The sequence below is a fragment of the Budorcas taxicolor genome, chromosome 6 (assembly GCF_023091745.1).
Source record: "Budorcas taxicolor isolate Tak-1 chromosome 6, Takin1.1, whole genome shotgun sequence".
NCBI classification, from domain to species: domain Eukaryota; kingdom Metazoa; phylum Chordata; class Mammalia; order Artiodactyla; family Bovidae; genus Budorcas; species Budorcas taxicolor.
The window spans coordinates 56,738,252-56,762,485 of NC_068915.1; positions in this window are offsets into that span (position 1 = coordinate 56,738,252).

The window sequence follows — 24,234 nt, forward strand, 5'->3', positions numbered from 1 at the left end:
TAAGTGATTCAAACTACCATGAGGTTACAACTCTCCCTGAGCCTATCCATGTGCCTATCCACACATACTCTTTTTCACCCTAATAAGCACTTTATTTATTTCACTACTTTCCATCTCTATGTGGAAATTCATTGCTACATAGTTGATGGGCCAGGGCCTTCTCACTGGCAGCTGGTCTCTGGCAGTCTAATGGCTAGGATTCAGTGCTCATTTCTGTGGCCTGACTTCATCTCTGGCTGGGAGCTGAAAACGTGCTTCAACCTGTGGTCAGTCACCTGGAGCCAGACATCATGGAATCCAAAGTCAAGAGGGCCTTAGGAAGCACAGTTATTAATAAAGCTAGTGGATGCAATGGAATTCCAGTAGAGCTATTCAGAACCCGAAAAGATGATGCCATCCAGGTTTTGCATTCAACATATCAGCAAATCTGGAAGGCCCAGTAATGGCTACAGGACTGGAAAAGGTCAGTCTTCATCCCAGTTCCCAAGAAGGGTAGTACTAAAAAAGTACTAAAAAATGTGCTAACCATTGGACTATTTCACTCATCTCCCATGCTAGTAAGGTCATGCTTAAATCTTGCATGCTAGGCTTCAGCATTATACAAACCAAGAACTTCCAGATGTCCAAGCTGAGTTTAGAAAAGGGAGAGGAAGAGATCAAATTGCTAACATCCACTGGATCATAGAGAAAGATATAAAATTCCAGAAAAACATCTACCTGTTTCATCAACTACACCAAAGCATTTGGCCATGTGGATCATAACAAACTGTGGAATGTTCTTAAAGAGATGGGAATACCAGACTATCTTACCTATCTCCTGAGAAACCTGATGTGGGTAAAGAAGCAACAGTCAGAAACCTGTATGGAACAACTGACTGGTTCAAGATTGAGAAAGGAATATGCCAAGGCTGTCTGCTGTCACCCTGTTTGTTTAACTTATACACTAAGCACATCATGAGAAACAGTGGGCTGGATGAGTTATAACCTGGAATCAAGATAGGTGGGAGAAATATCAACAATCTCAGATATGCGGATGATACCACTCTAATGGCAGAAAAGTGAAGAGGAACCAAAGAGCCTCTTGAGGGGGGTGAAGGAGGACAGTGAAAGACCTGGCTTAAAACTAAACATTAAAAAATCTCAGATTATGGCATCCGGCCCCATTACTTCATGGCAAATAGAAGGGGAAAATGGAAAGTAGTGACAGATTTTCTCTTCTTGAGCTCTAAAATCACTGTGATAGTGACTGAAGCCATGAACTCAGAAGATGATTGCTTCTTGGCAGGAAAGCTATGACAAACCTGGACAGTGTGTTGAAAAGAGACAGTACTCTGCTGAACAAGGTCCACATAGTCAAGGCTATGGTCTTCCCTGTGGTCACATACAGTTGTGAGAATTGGACCATAAAGAAGGCAGAAAAACAGAAAAAAAAAAAAAAAAAAAACAGAATGCTTATCAATATTTACCTCTATAGAAATCCAAGGTGGCACTAGCGGTAAAGAATCTGCCCGCCAATGCAGGATATACAAAAGATGCAGGTTCAATCCCTGGGTCAGAAAGATCTGGAGGAGGAAATGGCAATCCATTCTAGTATTCTTGCCTGGGAAATCCCATGGTCAGAGGAGCCAGGAATGCTACAGTCCATTAGTTAGTGGAAAGTCAGACACAACTTACTGTGCACACATGGACACACACCCATACACACACACACACACACACACACACACACACAGAAATGATTTGTGTCATGAAAGGATATTGCATATTATTATGAAACTAGTATGGGCTTCTCCAGTGGCTCAAACAGTAAAGAATCCATCTGAAATGTGGGAGACTCCAGTTCAATCCTTGCATTCACATGAAGAATGGAAGATCCCCAGGAGAAGGGGATGGCTACCCACTCCAGTTTCTTGCTGGGAGAATTCCACGGACAGAGGAGCTTGGCAGGCTATAGTCCATGGAGTCATAGAGTTGGACAAAACTGAGCAACTAACACTTTCATGAAACTATTATAAAAAAGGTAGCGCTATAGCTATTGACCTTAAATATACTGTAAATAAAAAAAGAAAACTCTGAGAATAATTTAGAAAGTACAATTACATTTTGGAAAAACAGCAATAAAATGCCTCAAGAATGAAAAACTGTCAACCTTAATGTGCTTAAGTTACTGTTTTTTATTTGTTGTTTTTAGAAGAAGGTAAGTTGGCTTAAAGCTCAACATTCAGAAAACGAAGATCATGGCATCCGGTCCCATCACTTCATGGGAAATAGATGGGGAAACAGTGGAAACAGTGTCAGACTTTTATTTGGGGGGGCTCCAAAATCACTGCAGATTGTGACTGCAGCCATGAAATTAAAAGACACTTACTCCTTGGAAGAAAAGTTATGACCAACCTAGATAGTATATTCAAAAGCAGAGACATTACTTTGCCGATTAAGGTCTGTCTAGTCAAGGCTATGGTTTTTCCTGTGGTCATGTATGGATGTGAGAGTTGAACTGTGAAGAAGGCTGAGTGCCAAAGAATTGATGCTTTTGAACTGTGGTGTTGGAAAAGGCTCTTGAGAGTCCCTTGGACTTCAAGGAGATCTAACCAGTCCATTCTAAAGGAGATCAGTCCTGGGTGTTCTTTGGAAGGAATAATGCTGAAGCTGAAGCTCCAGTACTTTGGCCACCTTGAGTTGACTCATTGGAAAAGACTCTGATGCTGGGAGAGATTGGGGGCAGGAGAAGGGGACGACCGAGGATGAGATGGCTGGATGGCATCACGGACTCAATGGACGCGACTCTGAGTGAACTACAGATGGTGATGGACAGGGAGGCCTGGCGTGCTGCAATTCATGGGGTCGCAAAGAGTCGGACATGACTGAGCAACTGAACTATGAACTATAACTATGTTTTATTTAAATAATCAACAAAAGAGTCCGAAATGCAATACTTCGATGCAATCTCAAAAATGACAGCATGATCTCTGTTCATTTCTAAGGCAACCCATTCAATATCACAGTAATCCAAGTCTATGCCTCAAACAGTGTTGCTGAAGAAGCTGAAGTTGAACAGTTCTATGAAGACATACAAGACCTTCTACAACTAACACCCCCAAAAATGGTAGGTGACTGGAATGCAAAAGTAGAAAGACAAAAGATACCTGGAGTAACAGAAAAATTGGCCTTGGAGTACAAACTGAAGCAGGTCAAATGCTAACAGAGTTTTGCCAAGAGAATGCACTGGTCATAGCAAACACCCTCTTATAGCAACACAAGAGAAGACACTACACATGGACATCACCAGATGGTCAATACCAAAATCAGACTGATTATATCTTTTGCAGCCAAAGATGGAGGAGCTCTATACAGTCAGGAAAAATAAGACTGGGAATTGACTGTGACACAGATCATGAACTCCTTATTGCCAAATTCAGACTTAAATTGAAGAAAGTACAGAAAACCACTAGACCATTCAGGTATGACCTAAATCAAATCCCTTATGATTATACAGTGAAAGTGACAAATAGATTTATGGGATTAGATCTGATAGACAGAGTGCCTGAAGAACTATGGACGGAGGTTTGTGACACTGCACAGGAAACTGTGATCAATATCATCCCCAAGAAAAAGAAATGCAAAAAGATAAAATGGCTGGCTGAGGAGGTCTTACAGATAGATGAGAAAAGAAGAGAAGCTAAAGGCAAAGGAGAAAAGGAAAGATACACACATTTGAATGCAGAGTTCCAATGAGAGCCAGGAGAGATAAGAAAGCCTTCCTCAGTGATCAGTGCAAAGAAATAGAAGAAAACCATAGAATGGGAAAAACTAGAGATCTCTTCAAGAAATTAGAGATACCTACGGAATATGTCATGCAAAGATGGGCTCGATAAAGGAAAGAAACAGTATGGACCTAAAAGAAGCAGAAGATATTAAGAAGAGGTGGCAAGAATACACAGAAGAACTATACAAAAAATGTCTTCAACCCAGATAACCACGATGGTGTGATCAGTCACCTAGAGCCAGACATCCTGGAGTGTAAAGTCAAGTGGGCCTTAGGAAGCATCACTATGAACAAAGCTAGAGGAGGTGATGGAATTCCACTTGAGCTATTTCAAATCCTGAAAGATAATGCTGTGAAAGTGTTGCACTCAATAGTTCAGCAAATTTGGAAAACTCAGCAGTGGCCACAGGACTGGAAAAGGTCAGTTTTCATTCCAATCCCAAAGAAAGGCAATGCCAAAGAATATTCAAACTACCGCCCAATTGCTCTCATCTCACACACTAGCAAAGTAATTCTCAAAATTCTCCAAGTCAGGCTTCAACAGTACATCAACCATTAACTTCCAGATGTTCAAACTGGTTTTAGAAAAGGCAGAGGAACTAGAGACAAATTGCAAGATCATCAAAAAAGCAACAGAATTCCAGGAAAACATCTGCTTCTGCTTTGTTGACTACGCCAAAGCCTTTGACTGTGTAGATCAAAAAAACTGTGGAAAATTCTTCAAGAGATGGGAATATCAGACCACCTGACCTGCCTCCTGAGAAATCTGTATGCAGGTCAAAAAGCAACAGTTAGAACTGGACATGGAACAACAGACTGGTTCTGAATGAAGAAAGCAGTACATCAAGGCTGTATATTGTCTCTCTGCTTATTTAATTTATATGCAGAATACATCATATGAAATGCCAGGCTGGATGAAGCACAAGCTGGAATCAAGATTGCCAGGAGAAATATCAATAACCTCAGATACACAGATGACACCACTCTTATGGCAGAAAGCAAACAAGAACTAAAGAGCTTCTTGATGAAAGTGAAAGAGGAGAGTGAAAAAGTTGGGTTCAAACTCAACATTAAGAAAACTAAGATTATGGCACCTGGTCCCGTCACATCATGGCAAATAGAAGGGGAAAGAAAGGAAACAGTGACAGAGTTTATTTTGGGGGGCTCCAAAATCACTGCAGATAGTGACTGCAGCCATGAAATTAAAAGATGCTTACTTCTTGGAATAAAAACTATGACCAACACAGACAGCATATTAAAAAGCAGAAATATTACTTTGCCAGCAAAGTTCATCTAGTCAAAGCTATGGTTTTTCCAATAGTCATCTATGGATGTGAGAGGCGGACTATAAAGAAAGCGAATCGCTGAAGAATTGATGCTTTTGAACTGTGGTGTTGGAGGGGACTCTTGAGAGTCCCTTGGACTGCAAGGATATCCAACCAGTCCCTCCTAAAGGAAATCAGTCCTGAATATTCACTGGACGGACTGATGCTGAACCTGAAACTCTGATACTCTGCCACCTGATGCGAAGAACTGACTCACTGGAAAAGACCCTGATGCTAGGAAAGATTGAAGGCATGAGAATTAGGGAATGACAGAGGATGAGATAGTTGAATGGCATTATCGACACAATGGACATGAGTTTGAGTAGGCTCCGGGAGTTGGTGATGGACAGGGAAGCCCTGGCGTGCTACAGTCCATGGCATTGCAAAGAGTTGTACATGACTGTGAGACTGAACTGAACTGATGTTTTATTCCTTGCAGCCCTAAATAATCCAAAACTATGTTGTGATCCTAACATAAAATTTGGGAAGTACATTAAAAAATAAAAGAGAAACAAAACCATCTCATATTTTTGTTTCAGTTGCAAAATTAATCCAGATTATGAATGTGCTCAGTTCAGTTCAGTCGCTCAGTCATGTCCGACTCTTTGCAACCCCATGAATCGCAGCACGCCAGGCCTCCCTGTCCATTACCAACTCCTAGAGTTCACTCAGACTCACGTCCATCCAGTCAGTGATGCCATCCAGCCATCTCATCCTCTGTTGTCCCCTTCTCCTCCTGCCCCAAATCCCTCCCAGCACCAAAGTCTTTTCCAATGAGTCAACTCTTCACATGAGGTGGCCAAAGTACTGGAGTTTCAGCTTTCCTTCCAAAGACCACCCAGGGCTGATCTCCTTCAGAATGGACTGGTTGGATCTCCTTGCAGTCCAAGGGACTCTCAAGAATGTGTTACTAATGAATAAATGTAAACAATCTCTAGTATGAGAAAGAAGCATTTCATATTTTTAATTTATTTTTAATATTCATTTTTAGCTGAGTTCATATTCTTGCCTTTAGAAATCAAGGATCTAATTTTTATCCTTGAGTTCTTAAAAAGGTCCATGAGTTAAAAATATCATCACCTTTGCTTTTTGCTAGACTTCAGGCTTTTGGTGGTTTGTTTAATGTGCTACATTCAAATATGTTTTACTAAGAATATAATGCAAGTCCCTGATAAATTCAAATAATACAAAGGATACAAAATGAAAAGGAAATGCCATTAAACTCTCATTTCTTCCTATCATACTCGAAATCATAAACTTTTATGTATTGTTCCTAAAAATTGATGTCTCCAAGATATATATATATATATATATATATATATATATTACACACACACAATACACACCTTTATTATGCAAAGTGCTGTTTTAAAATCCTAAGATTCATCAATGTACAAGTAAAATACTTTGACCTCCTACAATTTTCATGGGAAAATACTTATTCTTTTCATGGGAAATAAGCAAATAAATATTCAATATGATATCAAGTGGTGTGTTTTTGATTCTGAAGAAAAAGAAGACAAGGTTTGGTGGTAGAGAGTGACTTGGGTGTGGAGATCCTTGGGGTATTTAATACAGATAGTCAGGGCCAGTTTGCAGAGGTAAAATTTGAGAAAGTGTATGAAAATTACAATGGAGCATTATATGTGTATATCAACTTATCTTTTTAATTGATAATATATCTTGAAGATATTTTCATTTGCATACTGTTATGTTGTTTAGTCATTAAGCCACATCCAACTCTTTTGTGACCCGATGGACTGCAGCACACCATGCTCCTCTATCCACGGGATTTTCCAGGCAAGAATACCAGAATCGGTTGCCATTTCCTTCTCTAGGGGGTCTTCCTAACCCAGAGATCAAACCCATGTTTCCTGCATAGGCAGGTGGGTTCTTTACTACTGAGCTACCAGGGAAGCTTTTTCATTCGCATATAAATTTCAAACATATCATAGGCTTTCATTTCACAGTAAAAGGACCAATGTTTCGACATTAGTGAATTTAATGTGTCATGAGATATAAATTTAGAAAAACAATTCACGTCATCTAGCCTAATTTCCTTATTTGAGGAACGAAGATACTGAAACACAGATACGTTCAATGACTTAGCTGAGGACATACAGGTAGAATATGTAGGGTGACTCTCAACTGTGGGTTTTCACATAATTTCACAGATTATTAGCATCGTTCAAAACTAGTTCAACTTCAGAATACCATATTTCTTCTTTAAATAAATAATACAACTCATAAACATTTGGGGTGAAGATGATCAATTGTTTTTCAGAGCAATGTTTGGCATTGTCCTTATCCATATGTCAGTGCATTTTAGCTAAGCTATGAAATTAATTGCTCATTCTATCAAGAATAGATCCCAGCAATGGACAAGATCCAAAAATTCTATTGTTTGTGCTACATTGTTTAAAATACTTTTATATAATTAACATATGTATGTATTGTATATGTACCTGTATGTGTGTGTCTATGCATGTATATATAAATACATATTGTAAGTATATGTAAAATAAGTAATTTTATTTAAAAAATCTATATCCACATTGTAGTTCCAAGCAGGCTAGTTGCCATGGTAAGTATTCTTCCAGATGGGCTGGCTGAACATTTAATCTCATTTTGGTTAAAATAGATAAATTTTAAAATAAATTACTAAATTTTAGTAATTTAGTCACCTAAATTACTAACTACTAGACCTAGGTGTTATACTAACATTTAAGGATATTTTCAGTTGCTTTGAGAAAAGACCACAATACTTTCAAATATATATAACTTTATCAAGTGAATAATTTGACATTTCCTTTGAAAACACAAGGAAATAGGAAAGTTATAAAATGTAACAGTTCTAAGAAATATCAAGGCACAAAAAATTCTTTACATTGTGCATTATTCCTCCCATAAAAGATTTCATAATGTTTGGTGCCTATGTTAAAATGTAAACAAAAACCTGGAGATTATTAAGGAAACTGAAACCAAGATTTTAAAAGAAGAGTGATTTTAAAACCTGGAAAACTGCATGTGAAAATTTAAAATGAACCTGAGTGTGAAGGTTTTTTTTTTTTTTTTTTTTCCTCTAGCTCTTCAAATAAATGAATGGGAGCAAAATAGTTAACGTCTAATGCAAAAAGAGACTAAGAATGAGTCGATTTTTAACCAAACATGGATGATTTCACCAGTAGCATAATTAAAATTTCACCTAATCTTTTAGGGAGCCCTAATGTTAAAGGCAAACATCTACTTAGATAATTTTGGTGTTCACCTAATTTGAGACTAAATATTTAGCCATTTGAGTTCACCCAGCTTCGTCATTCCCTCACCTTTTCTCCTCTTTAAGCACATTTCCTCTCCAGGTATTTTGTCCATCAATTTATGGCAGTAATCCCAGGAATAAAATTGCATGCCGCAGATAGTTTCAACATACAAACTGGTATACATAACAAAATTTAAGCATGGGTAGGTGTTTGTCATTTAAATTACCTGCAACAAAAGTAGCTGTGTTGTAGCTTCTGTCAACCACCTAAAATGAAAAGAAACTGCTCATATTTCTTTTCAAACCTTTGCAATCTAAACATTTTTCACTCAGTAATGATTCAAATGAAGGGATTCCCTGGTGCCTCAGACGGTTAAGTATCTGTCCGCAATGCGGGAGACCCAGGTTCAATCCTTGAGTCAGGAAGATCCCCTGGAGAAGGAAATGGCAACCCACTCCAGTACTCTTGCCTAGAAAATTCCATGGATGGAGGAGCCTGGTGGGCTACAGTCCATGGGTCGCAAAGAGTCAGACACGACTGATTAAAATGAAGATGCAGACTGAATTAAGTGACAGAAAATCACAAATCAAAAGGTTAAGATCATTTTACAAGATAAAAATTTCTCCATGATGATGCAGAAGCTTTTTATTACCATTGGAAAGCTAAAAATGTTCAAATAAATTCGATAAAGAGAAAATAAAATTTAGAAAAAGAGAATTGTAAGCGCAATTTAAAATGCAGAAATGAGAGAATAAAATGGATCACAAATTCATAAGAAGGGAAAACAACATACAAAAAAAAAAGTGAATTCCCTCAGTCGTGTCCAACTCTTTGCGACCCCATGGAGTGTAGCCTACCAAGCTCCTCTGTCCATGGGATTTTTCAGGCAATAGTACTGGAGTGGATTGCCATTTCCTTCTCCAGGGGATCTTCCTGACCCAGGGATCGAACCCAGGTCTCCCACATTGTAGACAGACGCTTTACCGTTTGAGCCACCAGGGAAGTCCTAAATATGAACAAAATGATAATGCTAATGTCTTAAATTTAGTATAATTCTTCCTTTTCATTCAAACTTTAAATAATAGATGTATGAGAATTTATTTATTTAAAAGAAGATTGATCGTCTGCTAGCTTCAATCCGTCTTAAGTTTTTCAGAGGATTCATAGATTAAACTAATATTGTGCTAACATTATTCAAAAGTTTGAATGTAGCTATGAGTATAATGAAAATTTATCAGTGGAACAAATGTGGAAAGTAAAAAGGTGAGGAACCTAGTGAAAAGGTGGTAACTTTTTAGGAATTTGCTTCTTCACTTACCAGTAAGCCCTTTCTTCCTACCCCAATCCCTAGGTTGAAATGTAGCTGTAAATGCCATCTTCCTGTTTTCAAGAAGTTTCAAGTACACACATCATACATGTGGGGGTGGGGGTGGGGGCAACAACAGCCACTTAAAATCCTTAAAGAGCAAAAGTAGAGTTTTGAGTCATAAATCTGATTGATGAGATTTACTGATATAATAGATAAGAATTTGTAGGAAAGGAAGATAAACGAAAGTATCAGTTCTCTATCAAGATCACTGGAAGATGACCAAGTTAGGACATATGAGAAGGAGCCCAGTTGAGGGAATAGAACACAAGGTAGGACCCTCTTAAAGATTCAAGTAAAGCCATCTTAGAGGTGAAGTATAAATTCAGTCATCAACTTGGTAAAAGCATTATGGTGACAAGAACTGACTGGAAAACAGGAACAACTAACTCCCACTGAGTGTCTTCTGAGACACAGGCCCGGAGTTTTGCCTAGCTGGTCTTACTATTTGTCACAACAGTCAGGGAAGGCAACTGTAACATCAGAACTCAGGGAGATATCATTTCAACTCCCCCAAAATATATAGTTGGACAATTCCATATGTTGATCTAATGTAATACAATGGGAAAGCTCATCTAATCCTTATGGAATATTTTGGAAAACAGATAAATAAGCCAAGTCCAAAAATTACTATATAGATATAACTCCTATCATTAAAATGTAACTCCTGAATTAAAATTCAGAGCCTTAATGCCAATGGTTAATTTGTGAGTTGAAATCCCAGGACAAATAGTATGAGGCAAAATGAAGCAAGACAGGGAAAGATGGAAAGTAATACAAGGTGATGAGTTACTATAATGGTAACTGCTTCAAGAGGAGTTGAGGATGGACAACTGTTGTTTGACAGCTGCATCCCACCTGGTCATGTGGGATGATTCTGAAAAGGTTCTACAGAACAAAATATGCACTAAAACAATGCAGGAGATGCAGGAAGGGACAAAATTTATCCATTTATTCCTTCCTATTTTGTTTTCGTTGGTCAAAGTAGCCCTACCAGAAAATCAACTCTTCCTCACTTTAAAGTTACAACACTGAACCTTGGACAGTTGTTTGGAAGCTAGATACCTTGCTCTGTAACGATCACTTCTCAAGCCCAAAAGTGGCTAGAAGAATCAGGAGATTCAAGTATATGACAAATCAACATAGCATATCGATCTTGGCAGCAGCTAAGAGGTTCATAAACGCTAAAGATACATATGAAAGTAAAAGAACTTGAAGAGGTGAGGGGAAAAAATGTCCAAAACAATACCTTAGAGAATTGCTTGTATATGTATAATTCAAAATTAGAGAAAAAAGTTATATAATGCTCATTTTATGATAAATTAAAAATATATTGTGGTATATTGAGACTGTAGAATAAAAAGCACTATGAAATTAGTGACTTATAACCACACATATCAACATGGGTGAATTATAAAACAATGTTAAACAAAAAAACCAAGTCAAAGATAAATATATGCAGCAATATTCCAACTATATAGTTTAGACATAGGAAAAAATGATACACACGTTAGATAGAGATGCCCATATATATGGTAAATTAACAGAAAACTAAGGGTAGTGATTTCCACTGAGGTGCAAGAACAAATGACTCGGGTGGGACTTTGATGGTCCATTAATAATTGATTTTTTAAAGTGTATGAAGATATATAGGTATTCATTCTACTAGTCTTACAATTATACAGACACTTTTTTTTCATGTAATATATATTTAACAATTTAAATAAAACTTTGGCTTCTTTAAAATAGTTACCAATTGAATGCAGTTCCTTCTTTTTCTACCAATAAAGAGCTATGAAATGAATGGAAACTCAGTCCTGAAAATCATCATATAAAGAAAGGCTGTCCCCCAACTAGGAACACTCTGATTACAGGAGTAAGAAATAAATTTCAGTCTTATAGTTTTGGAGGATTATTGATTCATCAGCTAGCATTATCCAAATACATGTGCATATGTGAGGTGTGTGTGTGTGTGTGTTTATGATACATATACATAGTGTGACAGAATGTATGAGCTATGAAAGATAATTATAAAATAAGTAATCATGATCCAATACCCAGCTTAAGAATTGGAACATTCACATTTTTGAAAATCCTGTGTAAACATGTACATCAAAGATGGTGAGGAAAAAATGACACTCAAGAATTCATTTCTGAAATTTGGATTTTTTTTTTTGAAGGATAATTGCTTTACAGGACTTTGTCATTTTCTGTCAAACCTCAACATGAATCAGCCATAGGTATACATATATCCCCTCTCTTTTGAACCTCCCTCCCATCTCCCTCCCCACCCCACCCTTCTAGGTTGATACAGAGCTCCCCCCTCTCTTTTGAACCTCCCTCCCATCTCCCTCCCCATCCCACCCTTCTAGGTTGATACAGAGCCCCTGTTTGAGTTTCCTGAGCACACAGCAAATTCCCACTGGCTATCTATTTTACATAGGGTAATGTAAGTTTCCATATTACTCTTTCCATACATCTCACCCTCTCCTCCCCTCTCCCCATGTCCATAAGTCTATTCTCTACATCTGTTTCTCCACTGCTGCCCTGTAAATAAGTTCTTCAGTACCATTCTTCTAGATTTGGATCCTCATCAGGATTTTACTACCTGGATTTGTCTTTGCCCAGGTTTCTCCATAGGTACCTCTGTCTTACCTCTTTCAAGCCTTATTCATAATTTATCTTTTAGTGGTCTTCCCTGGTCATGATACTTAAAATTTCACAAAAGAGATTTAAAAATCCACACACCCCCAATTGCTATGAATATTCTATTTTTATCCATATACTATACCTTCTAACTTACTTGGTAATTTGCTTTATTTTAGTTCATTTATCATTGGTTTTCCCCTATCCTGGTGGCTCGGACAATAAAGCATTTGCCTGCAATGAGGGAGACCTGGGTTCAATCCCTGAGTCGGGAAGATCCCCTGGAGAAGGCAATGGCAACCCATTCCTGTACTCTTGCCTTGAAAATCCCATGGACAGAGGAGCCTGGTAGGCTACAGTCCATGGGGTTGCAAAGAGTCAGACACAACTGAGCAACTTCACTTTTCCCCTACTAGTATATTAGATCCATGAATGCAGAGGATTTTGTCTGCTTTGTATACTTTTTATCCATAACACATAAAGCAGTACCTGAATAAGTCCATATGTATTTATGGAATGAATCAATGAGTGACTAGAAGATTGTGCTATCAACTTAGCCCAATAAAGTACAATATTTGCTAGGACACAATTCAAGGAGTCAGCCTTTGAACAAGTGATCATTCTATAAGCATACCCTACTTTTTTTATTTTGTGAACTGGTTCAAATTTGTATGTATCTAAATATATCTAACCAAGTAAAGTTATGCTTATTTTTAGACTATTTTAGTCTAGCCAAAATGTTCCCTTCTGTATACTTTCTTTAACTGAATATCAGGAAAAGACCTATATGCTTAGACTACCAATTCCTAGATATTCCCTATCTATCATAATCTCATTTGAGGAGTTTATCTCTAAGGGCAGGATTCTCTTTAATGGATAGATAACCACACTTAGATAACCCTTGGACTGCAAGGAGATCAAACCAATCAATCCTAAAGTAAATCAGTCCTGAATGAATATTCATTGGAAGAACTGATGCTGAAGCTGAAACTCTAAATACTTTGGCTACCTGATATGAAGAACTGACTCATTGCAAAAGACCCTGATGCTGGGAAAGATTAAAGGCAGGAGGAGAAGGAGACGAAAGAGGATGAGATGGTTGGATGACATCCCCATCTCGATGGACATGAGTTTGAGCAAGCTCCGGGAGTTGAAGGACAGGGAAGCCTGGTGGGATGCAGCCCATGGGGTCTGAAAGAGTCAGACACGACTGAGTTACTGAGCTAACCTGAACTGAACCACACTTAGATCATGGATCTTGTGTTAGAGCCTAAAGATTTTACCTCCTATCTTGAAGGTTAAATGCTGCTTTTTTCCAAGATAATCATTTAACATGTATGATAGTTCACAGAATGTAACACAATCTAGATGTCTCAAGTGGACTTCTTATAAACTAGTATACTTTTATGGTAACAAGATACAGAATAGGTATCGGTTTGAATCAAAGAGGTCTTTCCTACAATATGGGTAAGGATGTACAGTCTTACTAAATCAAAGGACTTTCAGAAATCAGCCTTTATTTTTACCAGCTGTTTAAAAAAGCTTCTTTATCTCAGAGTCATGTTTCCTCACCATATCTGAGTCAACAACTATTTATTGGCCCCAATCTCTTTGTGAACAACTATTAATTCAAGGTTGCTGCCTCTGGCCTTAGTAGAATTTTTAGGAGATACAACTAAACCAAATAAAATGGATCTTATAGTTTCCTGTTTGAATGCAAAAAATATATAATACAAATTTTAATAAGTTTTATAAAAGAAAAATACAGATTATTTAGTGTAATAAGTGCAATAGATTTCAGATTTAAGCTGATAGCTGGGAGGAGCAGGACTTAATCAAAGAGTTGATGAGGGAGCACTCCTAGGGGTAAGGTTAATATGTACTAAGGCCCTGCAGCACAACTGGGTCAGATGTGATCAAGAACCTGAACATTAAAAAACTCATTGATGGAAGCTCGTTAGGATTCAAAAACACAGATGTTCTAGTAACTAATACAAAGTCTCAACAACATAATGAAAATATATTTCTTGCTGCTGTGCAAAGCCAATCAGATTGCTTTTCTGGGTGTTTTTTATTCCAGTGGTAACTCAGGCACACAGATTCTTTCCACTTCAGAACTCTTCTCCTCCAAGGAAGAGAGTGGATCACATCGGAAACATTGGTCTTGCAAATGGGGTACATCCCTGTTATTCACATTCCATTGATTAAAAACTGCTCATTTGTTCCCAACTTAGGACCAAAAGTAAAGGAGAAAAAGAAATCTCCTTTTATGCTCAGAAAGGATATATATCCACACAGTCCCCAAAGGATAAGAGAGAGAAAACTTGAGACCAGAAAGCTAAGTGGAACCCCACATGATACAGAGTTTTATACTCCACTAAGATACTGAATTATATCTAAAAATTAGGAAGTCAGTGGATGACTTTAAACAACAGAGGGATATAATTTAACTTACATTTTCACAAGACCATTCTAATTATGAATGTGGCTATCAAGAAAGGAATTGGGTATGCTTGTCTAAAGCTCAAAAAAGAGAAGGCAATTTGGGCAAGAAAATTTGGAATTTGATGTCTTAGACTAGAGATCTCTTCAAGAAAATTAGAGATACCAAGGGAACATTTCATGCAAAGTTGGGCTCGATAAAGGACAGAAATGGTCTGGACCTAACAGAAGCAGAAGATATTAAGAAGAGATGGCAAGAATACACAGAAGAACTGTACAAAAAGGATCTTCATGACCCGGATAATCACGATGGTGTGATCACTCATCTAGAGCCAGACATCCTGGAATGTGAAGTCAAGTGGGCCTTAGAAAGCATCACTATGAACAAAGCTAGTGGAGGTGATGGAATTCCAGTAGAGCTATTTCAAATCCTGAAAGATAATGCTGTGAAAGTGCTGCACTCAATATGCCAGCAAATTTGGAAAACACAGCAGTGGCCACAGGACAGGAAAAAGTCAGTTTTCACTCCAATTCCAAAGAAAGGAAATGCCAAAGAATGCTCAAACTACTGCATAATTGCACTCATCTCACAGGCTCATAAAGTAATGCTCAAAATTCTCCAAGCCAGGCTTCAGCAATATGTGAACCGTGAACTTCCTGATGTTCAAGCTGGTTTTAGAAAAGGCAGAGGAACCAGAGATCAAATTGCCAACATCCGCAGGATCATGGAAAAAGCAAGAGAGTTCCAGAAAAACATCTGTTTCTGCTTTATTGACTATGCCAAAGCCTTTGACTGTGTGGATCACAATAAACCGTGGAAAATTCTGAAAGAGATAGGAATACCAGACCACCTAACCTGCCTCTTGAGAAATCTGTATGCAGGTCAGGAAGCAAGAGTTAGAACTGGACATGGAACAACAGACTGGTTCCAAATAGGAAAAGGAGGACGTCAAGGCTGTATATAGTCACCCTGCTTATTTAACTTATATGCAGAGAACATCATGAGAAATGCTGGGCTGGAAGAAACACAAGCTGGAATCAAGATTGCTGGGAGAAATATCAATAACCTCAGGTATGCAGATGACACCCTTATGGCAGAAAGTGAAGAGGAACTAAAGAGCCTCTTGATGAAAGTAAAAGAGGAAAGAGAAAAGTTGGCTTAAAGCTCAACATTTGGAAAACGAAGATCATGGCATCTGGTCCCATCACTCCATGGGATATAGATGGGGAAACAGTGGAAACAGTGTCAGACTTTATTTTTTGGGGCTCCAAAATCACTGCAGACGGTGACTGCAGCCATGAAATTAAAAGACGCTTACTCCTTGGAAGAAAAGTTATGACCAACCTAGATAGCATATTCAAAAGCAGAGACATTAATTTGCTGACTAAGGTCCGTCTAGTCAAGGCTACGGTTTTTCCTGTGGTCATGTATGGATGTGAGAGTCGGACTGTGAAGAAGGCTGAGCGCTGAAGAATTGATGCTTTTGAACTGTGGTGTTGGAGAAGACTCTTGAGAGTCCCTTGGACTCCAAGGAGATCTAACCAGTTCATTCTGAAGGAGATCAACCCTGGGATTTCTTTGGAAGGAATGATGCTAAAGCTGAAACTCCAGTACTTTGACCACCTCATGTGAAGAATTGACTCATTGGAGAAGACTTTTATGCTGGGAGGGATTTGGGGCAGGAGGAGAAGGGGACGACCGAGGATGAGATGGCTGGATGGCATCACTGACTTGATGGACGCAACTCTGAGTGAACTCCAGGAGATGGTGATGGACAGGGAGGCCTGGCGTGCTGTGATTCATGGGGTCGCAAAAAGTCGGACACGACTGAGCGACTGAACTGAACTGAAACTAAAATGGGTATGAGTTATCCACAGAGGGAGGAAAAGCTTAGATATTCCCCTCAAAAAAGGTGATTCAGATAGTATCATTTTTTATTTAATTCTTGTTTTCAATACAGCTTAAAAGCCAATGACATATCTCCAACTTTCAGACCAATGATTATTATTATACTGTACATTCAAAAAGGAGACAGGAAGGAGGGCACGTGGATGGGGCACTTGATTTTCTTTTCTCCATCTGGAGAGTGCCGATACAGCACAAGTAGCTTTATTGTACCTACTTCTTGGGCTAATTTTGGAAAGAACAGAAATAACCTACATTTTATTTCTAGAACATTTTTTAATGTGTGAAAAGATTTAAATATATGGATGAGTCAAAGGATAAGTTGCTCTGAGTCACTGAAGAGTAAAGAATAGAAATGCCAGTTTCAATCTCTAGTAACTGACAGTTTTGATAAACATTTATAAAACAAGACTATCTGTACCATAACATGAAGCAGGATGAAAATGCAATGAAGAGTTCTCCCTTCACTAAAAGTTCCTGAATATAAGAACTTAATGACTGATAAAGGAGGGTCATCACCAGGGCATCGCAAGTGGGAACAGAAAGGCACTCAGTTCAGTTCAGTTGAGTTCAGTTGCTCAGTAGTGTCTGACTCTTTGCTACCCCATGAAATGCAGCACGCCAGGCCTCCCTGTCCATTACCAACTCCTAGAGTTCACTCAGACTCACGTCCATCCAGTCAGTGATGCCATCCAGCCATCTCATCCTCTGTCGTCCACTTCTCCTCCTGTCCCCAACCCCTCCCAGCATCAGAGTCTTTTCCAATGAGTCAACTCTTCCCATGAGGTGGCCAAAGTACTGGAGTTTCAGCTTTAGCATCATTCCTTCCAAAGAAATCCCAGGGTTGATCTCCTTCAAAATGGACTGGTTGGATCTCCTTGCAGTCCAAGGGACTCTCAAGAGTCTTCTCCAACACCACAGTTCAAAAGCATCAATTCTTCGGTGCTCAGCTTTCTTCACATTAGATATTCTTATTTTCATTTTTATGGCCGTGCATTCATTTTGTAATTTTAACTGACAGACGGACTTGCTGACTCTGCAATATGCCCCATAACTAAATTCACATAGAACTTGTCATCTAATTTCTAATTCTCTCTTTAATAGTGTAACCACAGCCTTCCTAAGATTCTCTCAAGTGGAGACATATATTTCTAAATGTTTTATCTTCTCTACTTTTTATAATTATACAGTTCCATTTCTTCAATACTAGGATATTACTTGATCTGCATTTTCACAATACTTCTTAAAAAAATTCTAGAGTCAGGTCTTTTGACTTACAAACTTTCTTCTAAGAATGCATCCCTATCTGGCATGGCCCCAGTTTTCCTGCAACTAGACCAAAGACAGAGAAGAAGAAACTAGTTGGCGGTTGACATCATTTTAATACATTTTCTCTTTCATAATATATAAAAATATTAAGTCACTATAATGTATACCTGAAACTATTACTTTAAGTCAAGTATACTTGAATAAAATATTTTTCTCTCAGTCCAAAAAGTTTTTTCAAAACCAATGAGGTTCAGAATGTGCTCAAATGACAGTCATTAGAGATTTTCTTCTAACCTACTTTACAGCTTCTCTCATCATTCCTACTGATTTGCCTACACATTAATTATTTTTAAGCTTATTCTATTCTGGAAAGTTAGTGACAGTGAACAAATGCTATATATATATATATATATATATATATATATACACACACACACTTTTTTCTAATCACTTAGCATGTGGTTTAGAGAATTATTAGAAACAAACAGAAAACAATCTTTTATTTCATGCACATAACACATGAGCCCCAATCTAAAACTTTATAGCTATATACTCATCACAAACCTAAGCCATTATCATTGGAAACTGAAAATTGATAACTTCTATAGAAACTTCAAGAGGTCCTCTGTTCCCCTGAACTTTAAGAATGTTTCTCTCTTGAGTGGGAGGAACACATAATGATTCTAAAATAAATTGACAATAAAAGAAATGGAGAGTCAATTGTTTCAAAAGGAAAAAAAGCAAAAAAAAAAAAAAAAAAAGTTGCCCATCAGGGAGGGGACTGGGAGTATCCCAAGATACAAAGGAGAAGATTTACATTGTTTAAATTGTTTCCAGAAAGACTAGTCTTTGGATTCGGAGAAAGCAATGGCACCCCACTCCAGTACTCTTGCCTGGAAAATCCCATGGAGGAGGAGCCTGGTAGGCTGCAGTCCATGGGGTCGCTAAGAGTCAGACACGACTGAGTGACTTCACTTTCACTTTTCACTTTCATGCATTGGAGAAGGAAACGGCAGCCCACTCCAGTGTTCTTGCCTAGAGAATCCCAGGGATGGGGGTGCCTGGTGGGCTGCCGTCTCTGGGGTCGCACAGAGTTGGACACGACTGAAGCAACTTAGCAGTCTTTGGATTAGTCAGCACAATTTAAGGGAATGGCAGATAACAGTCAACAAAGAGAAGCACAGGAAGAAATGAAAGAGTAAAAAGGCCAACCAACTGTCTCTATGTCCTGTTGAGAAAGGTTAGACCTTTACTGTGGGCATCGATGTTCTTGTCCCTAAGGGATTCCTTTCCTTATGCAATAAGAAATATAGAAGTACTTCTTGCAACAAGGAAAAGATACAGCTTCCTGAAGGCTACAATACAATTTCAGTGTGTTTAAAAGATATCCTTTCTTCAGGATAAATTTGACATCTTTAATACCTGACTAACTTGTATGCAGTTCAGGTCTGGAGCTATAAGGATATTCAATAGGCAGCAAATTCTAAAGTAGAAAAAAAAAATGGAGCATGAGAAATGTCACGTTAGGTCCTATGCACACACTTTCCTTTACACTGAAATCCTCTCCACATGCACATCCAGCCCCTTTCTCCCACCTTAGGTTTTGGTTTAAATTTCATCTTTTTAAGGACTGCTTATTTGGTCTGTCTTAGTCCCTGGTTTCTACAATACACTGCAATTTATAATCGTCACATACATGTCTCTTTTTACTGATTTATTGAAGCTTTTTCCATAAAGAAAAGCTTCATGATACAGCAGCCATTTCTGCGTTTTTTACCTGATGACTCCAGGACCTATAACCTTGTAAACACTAAGTAAATATTTGTTCAATCAATCAATGAATTAATCACAGATAAATTAATATTTGTCATTAGTGCCAAAAACAAAAACTTCTAGAGAAAAAGTAATCAAAAGGCTTATCCCTGGCATGCAGGAAGCTTAAATTCAGTTTCCCAAAGCAGTCTGTTCTAGGAAAGATTTAATAGAAATAAAAATTTGAAAAGATGTGTTTTCTCTATTGATCACAAAAACACCCCTCTTTAAGACCGCTTCTGGGATCTACAAGTTAGTTACTAACATATAACAAACTATTTCCACTGTTAACTATGCAGTGCCCACTTTACTGACTTAAGGCAAATATCTGGGCTTCTTTGATGGGCACCCTTACCATTTAAATGCTCAATCCCACACTTCAAGTCTAGCATCCAATTAAAATGCATGGGGGAAGTTCACACTTCGGTATCTGCCTACATAGCTATCTATTTATGTAGCAAAAGCTGTCAACATGACAAGAAGAGACAGAATTTTTTTTTCCCTTGTTCAGGAAGTACACTAACAACATTCATTAACAAAAGAAATCAGAGCAAATTCACTCTATGTACTTGTATCCATCCCAAGGTATATGAAGATGAGGACACTTTTAAATTGCTTCAAGTATAACTACAGGTGGATTCCCTGGCTTATAACATTCTAACTTTCTATTTCATAGTTCCTTGTCCCTTTGTTTTCTTCCCTACCCACCCCTAGGCTTGTACACACTGATGATGCAGTAATGGCAATGAAGATTTAGGTAGCCAGAATTTAGTCTCTCTCCTCCCCTTCCACCCTCCCTCCCTCTCCATATTCATGCATACATACATATATACTTTTTTTTTAACCTTTGAGAGTTGGTCTCATCCATCATAGGCCTTTACTCTTATGTACTTAATATGCATAGTACACTTTTGAATTAAAGAATAATGGTTTCTTTAATACATTTGAATCTACACATATAGCATTAAGTATCTGCTAAGAATTAGAGTGACTGACTGGGTGTTTCAATTAGGACATGGGCCAGGAAATTTTGAATAAGCCAAGAGTAATCAAACAATTTAACTAAGCTTGGTGTCAGGTAGTTTTTTGATGAAAACCACCCCCAAAGTTGGTGACATACAGCAACAAACATTTATTCCTACACTCACAGGCCTGTAGCTCTGCTCCATGTATAGTCATTCTGGACCAAGGCTAAAGGGACAATAGCCACGTGGGACCATGTTCTTTCCATTAAAGTATTCTGGAGCTTCCTGAGGAACAAGCAGAAGTATTTGGTGCTTTCTAAAGTATAGGCCTATAACTGGCACACTGCCACCTCTGCTCACATTCCTTTGACCTATTAAATTTAACGCCAAGTCCAAAAATAAAGGGGAAGGGAAATACACTTTTTTGAAGAATATGTGGTGAAAACAAGTGACTATTTGCTAAACCATATAATCCACTGCACTCTACTTTCTTGTTCAAATTTATATATGTGCCTACCTCATGCAAAATATGACTCTCAAAAGAAGACATCTCAAATGTCACATCCACTCATGGCATCAGACATTAAGTCCAGAATGCTGCGATATATATATGATAAGTATATCTATGATATATATATATATATATATATATGATAGATATATCTATACATCTTCTGGGTGGGAGGTTGGTTTCCAGCTGAATCCAAATTCAGTTCTTCTTGATCCAGAGACATAGGAACTAAAGAAGCAAGCTGTATGCCCAACATCCAATGTGAAAGATATAGATGACAACATTTCTATCCAAAAAGCAAGAGACTTCCCAGCACATGGCAATTACCACTCTCGAAAACTTCTTAAATAATGCTGGAAAACGCTGCAAGTTTGTTTTACTCTGAGGAAGGACGTGTTCCTTCATTGCTGCTGCTGCTGCTGCTAAGTCGTTTCAATCGTGTCCGACTCTGTGCGACCCCATAGACAGCAGCCCACCAGGCTCCCCAGTCCCTGGGATTCTCCAGACAAGAACACTGGAGTGGGTTGCCATTTCCTTCTCCAGTACATGAAAGTGAAAAGTGAAAGTGAAGTTGCTCAGTCGTGTCTGACTCTTCACGACCCCGTGGACTGCAGCCTACCAGGCTCCTCTGTCCATGGGATTTTCCAGGCAAGAGTACTGGAGTGGGGTGCCATTGCCTTCTCTGGGCTCCAGTTACTCTGCCTGGAATAGCGCCACATTGTTACCCATAGTTCTCAGCTCTGCTCTCCGCAAGGTCCTTCCTTTTTCACCATTTTGGACGTCTACTTCTGAAAAGCACAAGGGGGACATATGCTTTTCTGTGGGAACAAGAGGTTCTTTTGCACGTCAAATACATCTCTAATTCTTTGTTGTTGTTGTTGTTGTTGTTGCAACAGACATAAATTTATTTTCAAAAGACTTGGTGACCTTATAATTATGGAATGAAAGCAAATTAAGCAGCTGCTTGCATCCCAAGGTACAATCTTGCTCATTCTCCACCTCAACCCCACCTTGCCCCTATTCATACTTATAAGTGATTCATCTCTAATTCTTTGTGTTTAGGATGGCAATATAGCTCTCCCAAACACTTGTGTCTCAAACATGTCTCCACATATTTGATTCTACTCAATTATACGTTCCCAATTCCACCCCACATTTGTTTTCTTGACATGTCTCTTTCTGTAGATTCAATTATGGGTACTTTGGATCCATGGGGCTTTCGCAGGACTATATCCTAAGGGTTTCTGGAAGCCTTTTTGACAGTTGAAAGAATCTACTAAATATCCTCTTAAACTTTTCCCAGGTCCTAACAAAGGCTGCATCAGTTACAGTTTGGATTTGGTCTTTAAACTGAAGCTATGCCATAATGGCACCACTCTGGATTTGTTGAAGAGTGGTGCCATTTACAATACTGCAATTTCTAAATTATTTATAATAGTTCCAAATTCTGCTTACAAACACTTTGTTTCTCCCAAGCTTATTTCTTTCTCAATTGCCTTGTCAAATACAATTAGTTGCAACCAGCTCCCATTTTCATCATTTTGTCTCTGCAACACTTAAAATAAAAGTTACGAGATGATTCACTCTATATACTTTCTCCTAAGTCAGAGTGTGGTAGAGTTTTACCAAAAATGTTGCCACTAACTAAAACAGCTCCCCATTTTTCCATGTCCAGTGAAAATCCCTAACCACTCACCACTTGTTCCTAAAGCTAATGACACACACTTCAGGTTTTAATAATATCAGCATCCACTAGTAGGCATTGTTGTACCAGACCATATGTCATACTAGTTATCTAATTCTCTGTAATAAATTACAACTCTTAAAATAATACACATTTATTATCTCACAATTTAGCTGGATTCACTGCTTCAAGTTCTCACCTGAAGTTACAATCAAAATGCTGGGGTTGGCTCTTGTCTCAGTCTCAGTTAGGGATTAGGACACCTGCCCACTCATGTAGTTGTTACTAACATTCATTTCCTTGTAGTTGTAAAATTCATAGTAACTGGCTTCTTCAAAGACAATGATGTAGAGACTCCAGCAAGAGAGGTACTATAAGCTTATGTAATCACACAAATATAATCGCATACATCCCATTACCTTTATCACATTTTGTAGAAACAAGTTGCATACCCTGCCCACTCTTAGGCGAAGGGATCATACAAGGATGTGAACACAGGAGCTGAGGATCATGGAGGCAGGGAATCTGTTGGTCACTTGGCACCACATCTCCCTTCTAAACGGCCAACTAGACCCTCAGAATCTTCTAACTTTTGTTTATGACTTTGGGTTAGAGTTTGCCAGGGAGAGGAACTTGTGTGATTTGGACAATAGCAGTTAAACAAAAGTCACTCTCCATGGAAGACTGTGGCACCCAGACATAGAGACTTTACAGTATTCCTCAGATGCTCTCGTGTTATAATTATGCACCTTCTCAGATTTCCCCATAAATTCTATCTGCTCCACACACTCCAGTGCTTCTCACCAAAGTCATTAATTACATTAATTACAGAGAATTTTTCTGATTCTCTGTCTTTTCCAGACCTTCATTACCTCAGCTTCTCCCTAATTCATCCAAACCTTAATGCCTATACTAAATACCTTTTTCCCATAATAATTGTGGTGGTCCTATTTTCTTAACTAAACATACATAGATACACATGTACAGCAGACTCAAAATTTCCAAACCTGTCTTACAACTAAATTATCTTGGGATTATTTTTAAAGGTCTATATTCCAAACCAGAATCTTTAGAGAGTGGACTCTAGAATCTGGATTATCACAACAGTTTCCAAAGTAATTTTGATACAAAATCAATTTGAGGAGCCCAAGGAAGCAGCATTAAGCTGTAAATCTGGAGATCTGGACCAGAGTCTCAGCTCTTACATCAGTTAACATGCTGACACTAGATAAGTTACCTAATATCACTATATTTCTGCATATCATATGCAACATTTCCTTGT